Source organism: Hyla sarda, chromosome 8, assembly GCF_029499605.1.
Source record: "Hyla sarda isolate aHylSar1 chromosome 8, aHylSar1.hap1, whole genome shotgun sequence".
In the NCBI taxonomy this organism is placed as follows: domain Eukaryota; kingdom Metazoa; phylum Chordata; class Amphibia; order Anura; family Hylidae; genus Hyla; species Hyla sarda.
The window spans coordinates 198,688,348-198,694,347 of record NC_079196.1 but is presented as its reverse complement, the minus strand read 5'-3'; the positions used below and the strand labels follow the sequence as shown (position 1 = coordinate 198,694,347).

The 6,000-nt window shown below is 40.1% G+C and overlaps 1 protein-coding gene across 1 annotated transcript in view; it reads left to right on the top strand.

The window, feature by feature from the left end:
- Window positions 1–3,259: 3,259 nt before the first annotated feature.
- Window positions 3,260–6,000, top strand: part of LOC130284615 (QRFP-like peptide receptor) — a 41,335-nt gene continuing 38,594 nt past the window's right edge. The window contains exon 1 of the mRNA XM_056535119.1: window positions 3,260–3,721. The gene's annotated coding sequence lies outside the window, so the exon portion shown is untranslated. The remainder of the gene's footprint in view (window positions 3,722–6,000) is intronic.

The following is a 6,000-nucleotide window of genomic DNA, read 5'->3' as shown; positions in this document are numbered from 1 at the left end:
CAAAAAAATAAATACCCACATGTGACCCCATTTTGGAAACTACACCCCTCACGGAATGTAACAAGGGGTATAGTGAGCCTGAACACCCCATAGGTGTTTGACGAATTTTCATTAAAGTTGGATGGGAAAATGAAAAAAAAAATTTTTTTTCACTAAAATGCTGGTGTTACCCTAAATTTTTCATTTTCACAAGGGAAAATAGGAAAAAAGCCCACCAAAATTTGTAACCCCATTTCTTCTTAGGAAGAACATACCCCATGTGTTGATTTAAAGTGCTCTGCGGGCGAACTACAATGCTCAGAAGAGAAGGAGCGCCATTGGGATTTTGAAGAGAAAATGTGTACGGAATTGAAGGCCACGTTTGTTTACAAAGCCCCATAGTGCCAAAAAAGTGGACCCGCCCCCCCCCACATGTTACCCCATTTTGGAAACTACACCCTTCACGTAATGTAATAAGGGGTATAGTGAGCATTTACGCCCCAGAGGTGTCTGACAGATTTTTGGAACAGTGATCTGTGAAAATGAAAAACTAGCATTTTAGTGAAAAAAAAAATCATTTGCACATCGAACTTTAACAAAAAATTGTCAAACACCTGTGGGATTCACTGGACCCCTTGTTACGTGCCTTGAGGGGTGTAGTTTCCAAAATAGTATGCCATGTGAATTATTATATATTTTTTTGCTGTTCTGGCACCATAGGGGCTTCCTAAATGGGACATGCCCCCCAAAAACCATTTCAGCAAGATTTGGTTTTCAAAAGCCAAATGGGACTCCTTCTCTTCTGAGCTTTGTAGTTCACCCACAGAGCATTTTATGTCCTAACATGGGGTATTTTCATACTCAGAAGAGATGGGGTTACAAATTTTGGGGGGCATTTTGTCCTATTATCTCTTGTAAAAAAAAAAATTATTTGAGGGAAAACTTGCATTTCTGTAAAAAAAAAATCATTTACACATACAACTTTAACGAAAAGTCGTCAAACACCTGAGGGGTGTTCAGGCTCACTGGATCCCTTTTTACGTGCCTTGAGGGGTGTAGTTTCCAAAATAGTATGCCATGTGGGGGGGGGGGTTGCTGTTCTGGCACCATAGGGGCTTCCTAAATGGGACATGCCCCCCCCAAAAAAATTCAGAAAAACTCACTCTCCAAAATCCCACTGTCGCTCCTTCCCTTCTGAGCCCTCTACTGCGCCCGCCGAACACTTGACATACACATATGTGGTGTGTTCTTACTCGAGAGAAATCGGGTTACATATTTTAGGAAGATTTCTATCCTTTTACCCCTTGTAAAATTCAATAACTGGGTCTACAAGAACATGCCAGTGTAAAAAATTAAGATTTTGAATTTTCTCCTTCAATTTGCTGCCATTCCTGTGAAACACCTAACCAAAATTGCTGCTATACTTTGAAGCCCTCTGATGTCTTCCAAAAGTAAAAACATGTCAACTTTATGATGCAAACATAAAGTAGACATATTGTGTATGTGAATCAATAATTTTCCTTATTAGCAGAAAGTTTCAAATTTTAAAAAATGCTAAATTTTCAATTTTTTCATCAAATTTTGGAATTTTTCACCAAGTAATCATGCAAGTATCGACAAAATTTTACCACTAACATAAAGTAGAATATGTCACGAAAAAACTATCTCGGAATCAGAATGAAAGGTAAAAGCATCCCAGAGTTATTAAAGGGGTACTACCGTGGAAAACTTTTTTTTAAATCAACTGGTGCCAGAAAGTTAAACAGATTTGTAAATCACTTCTATTAAAAAATCTTAATCCTTCCAGTACTTTTTAAGGGCTGTATACTAAAGAGAAATCCAAAAAAGAAATGCATTTCTTGTTATGTCCTGACCACAGTGCTCTCTGCTGACCTCTGCTGTCCATTATAGGAACTTGAGAAAATCCCCATAGCAAACATATGCTTCTCTGGACAGTTCCTAAAATGGACAGCAGAGGTCAGCAGAGAGCACTGTGGTCAGGACATCACAGGAAATGCATTTCTTTTTGGATTTCTCTTTAGTATACAGCCCCTAAAAAGTACTGGAAGGATTAAGATTTTTTTAATAGAAGTGATTTACAAATCTGTTTAACTTTCTGGCACCAGTTGATTTAAAAAAGAAAGTTTTCCACGGTAGTACCCCCTTTAATGCTTAAAGTGACAGTGATCAGATGTGCAAAAAATGGCCGGGTCCTAGAGTGAAAATTGGCTGGGTCCTTAAGGAGTTAAACATACTTATATTCATACAATTTAGTTATAATTTTTTTAACCTACAGAATAAAAAAAAAACATGTCATTTAAAAAAAAAAAAGTTGGACTGTATATAAATGGAAGCCCCCTTAAAGTTGCAAAATGGTGTTTTTCTTTTTCAATTTCACTACACTGACAATTTTATTTCTGTTTTACAGTAGATTTGGTGGTAAAGTGAGTGATGTCATTACAAAGTCCAATTGGTGGCGCAGAAAACAAGTCCTCTTATGGGTCTGTAGGTGGAAAATTGAAAGTGCAATAATTATTAGAAGGTGAGGAGGGAAAAAAAACAAAAGTGCAAAAATGAAAAATTACTAATTCATAGGAAGTAAGGTGCTCATTATATCAAAGTCAATTACCAAACATTAGGTTCTTTGTTAAAATTTACACGTATATAAATATATATATATTTTTTTTTTCTTTAATTATTATTATTATTATTAATAATATAAAATTGTTGTTATTTTTATTATAATTAGTATATTTATTCATTTATTTATTTACTTATTTAATTAATTATTATTATAATTTTTTTTTTTTTATTACAATCCAACAGACTCAGTCTAGATAGGAATAAAAAAAATAATCTTAGAAAGTTCTGGTGCGACATTTCCATCAGCACAATCCTGCCATAAATAAACATTAGAAATTTTCCATTTCTTTACCCCCATCGTGAGATATATCATTGTGTGAAACGAATGAATCCCCGCATGACAATAACAAGAACACAAGGCGGTCATGTATAGAGATTGAATTAAATTTTGATGAAGCATTCAGTGAAAAAAAAAATTATAATAATAATCACTTCTCTCTCCTGCAGTGTTTCCCAACTAGGGTGCCTCCAGCTGTTGCAAAACTACAAGTCCCAGCATGTCCGGACAGCCAAAGGCTGTCCGGCGCATGCTGGGAGTTGTAGTTTTGTAACAGCTGGAGGCACCCTATTTGGGAAAACGCTGCTCTACAGGAAGCCAAGACTGATGATGACACCTGGGAGGAGCACAGTGCAAGACCTGACAAGCCTATAGGGGAGTCCGAATGGGGCTGCATCCGAGCACCACACGTCCCACTATTGGTGACAGTAATGTTTCCATTCCAGACATAAGATCTGCACTTTGCTGCTCAGGAAGACACTAGAAAGAACCAAGAATTGGCTTCTCATGGACATTCTGGCACCTCAAGGGTGGAGATGAGGGACGACTGACATAGATTCGAGCTTCAGCAACTTGGTTACGTGCATCATTTTTTTTATTGCGGTTAAACTGAATGGACATAAATTATTGAGAAAAGAGAATTTGCACAGGGATTGTTCAGCTGAGAATCCTTCCTGACGTCAGGCGGAGGAGATGTATATACTCCAGTGTATTTATGGGCACTGCTGGATATAGTGGATGGTTCAGTGCTGCACAGAGGAGCTGGGTGAATGGTCCATACAGGCTGAGCAGGGCTCGCACTTGGTCTTATTCCTGGGACAGGTAAGGGTTGGTATCTTTTGCAAAACGTTCGTATGGCATTTCATAAGATCAGTGTTTTCTAAACAGTGTGTCTCCAGCTGTTGCTAAACTACAACTCCCAGCATGCCCGGACAGCCGTTGGCTGTCCGGGCATGCTGGGAGTTGTAGTTTAGCAACAGCTGGAGGCACACTGTTTGGAAAATACTGCGTTAGATCATGTGTCGTAGAAGCTTTGGGGGAATCTCATTACAGCCGTTGGCTGTCCGGGCATGCTGGGAGTTGTAGTTTAGCAACAGCTGGAGGCACACTGTTTGGAAAATACTGCGTTAGATCATTTGTCGTAGAAGCTTTGGGGGAATCTCATTACAGCCATTGGCTGTCTAGGCATGCTGGGAGTTGTAGTTTTGCAACAGCTGGAGGCACCCTGTTTGGAAAACACTGCATTAGATTATGTGTCATAGGGGATTTGGGCATCTCATTATAGCTGTGGGTGGTTTGGGGATGCTGGGAGTTGTAGCTTTGTAACAGCTGGAAGTATCCTGCTTGGGAAACTTCCTATTACCATCTCACAGCATGTCATGATTTGCTGGGGTTTGTAGTACTTAAAAACATAATATATTACAATCCCCAGCATGCCCTGAGAGCCTTCCATTATGGGGGTTGTGGTTTGAAAACAGCTGGAGGCACCCTGGTTGGGAAACACTGTACTGTATAGTATAGTATAGGAGATTTCAGCACCATGGACAGGGCACAGCTGGAGGCACCCTGTTTGGAAAACACTGCATTAGATTATGTGTCATAGGGGATTTGGGGCATGTCATTATAGCTGTGGGCGGTTTGGGCATGCTGGGAGTTGTAGTTTTGCAACAGCTGGAAGTATCCTGCTTGGGAAACATCCTATTACCATCTCACAGCATGTCATGATTTGCTGGGGTTTGTAGTACTTAAAAACATAATATTTTACAATCCCCAGCATGCCCTGAGAGCCTTCCATTCTGGGGGTTGTGGTTTGGAAACAGCTGGAGGCCCCCTTGTTGGGAAACACTGCACTGTATAGTATAGTATAGGAGATTTCAGCACCATGGACAGGGCACAGACTATTCACTTCTATTGTATAGTCAAGCACTGGGCAGTTGTAGTTTTGCTGGGAATTGTAGTTTTGCAACAGCTGGAGGAACGCTGATTGTAAAATTCTGCATTAGATTATGTGTCATAGGGGATTTGGGGCATCTCATTATAGCTGTTGGCGGTTTGGGCATGCTGGGAGTTGTAGTTTTGTAACAGCTGGAAGTATTCTGCTTGGGAAACTTCCTATTATCATCTCACAGCATGTCATGAGTTGCTGGGGTTTGTAGTACTTTAAAACATAATATATTACAATCCCCAGCATGCCCTGAGAGCCTTCCATTATGGGGGCTGTGGTTTGGCAACAGCTGGAGGTCCCCTGGTTGGGATAAAACTGCACTGTACAGTATAGGATATTTCAGCACCATGGACAGGGCACAGACTATTCACTTCTATTGTATAGTCAAACACTGGGCAGTTGCAGTTTTGCTGGGAGTTGTAGTTTTGCAACAGCTGGAGGCACCCTGATTGGGAAACACTGGGTTAATGCATATTGTCTCATATTCCCACATCCCCAGCATCCCCTGACAGCCTTCCATGCTGGGAGTTGATTAATGCATATTTTATCCTATTCCCATGGCAAAGCATGGCTTGCTGGGATTTGTAGTCCTATATAACATGAAATATTACTACTCCCCTGACAGCCTTCCATGCAGGGAGTTGTAGGCCTTCCATGCAGGGAGTTGTAGTTTTGCAACAGCTGGAGGCAACCTGGTTAGGAAGCACAGCACTATCGTAAAGCAGATTTCAGCACCATGGACAGAGCACAACCTTTTGCTTTTATTATGTAGTCATACAATGGGCATGATGCACTGTAAAGTAATACCAGGGTATAAGACACTGTTCTTCTGTGTCATAGTCCTTTATAACATGAAATACTACGACTCCCATCATGCTGTTACAGCCTTCCATGCTAGGAGCTGTAGTTTGGCAACAGCTGGAGGCACACTGGTTGGGAAACACTGTGAAGGGAATTCACTTGTATCATGGAAACATTTTTTTTTTTTAAATCAACTGGCGCCAGAATGTTAAACAGATTTGTAAATTACTTCTATTAAAAAAATCTTAATCCTTCCAGTACTTATCAGCTGCTGTATGCTCCAAAGAAAGTTATTTTCTTTTTGAATTTCCTTTCTCTGACCACAGTGCTCTCTGCTGACACCTTTGTCCATTTT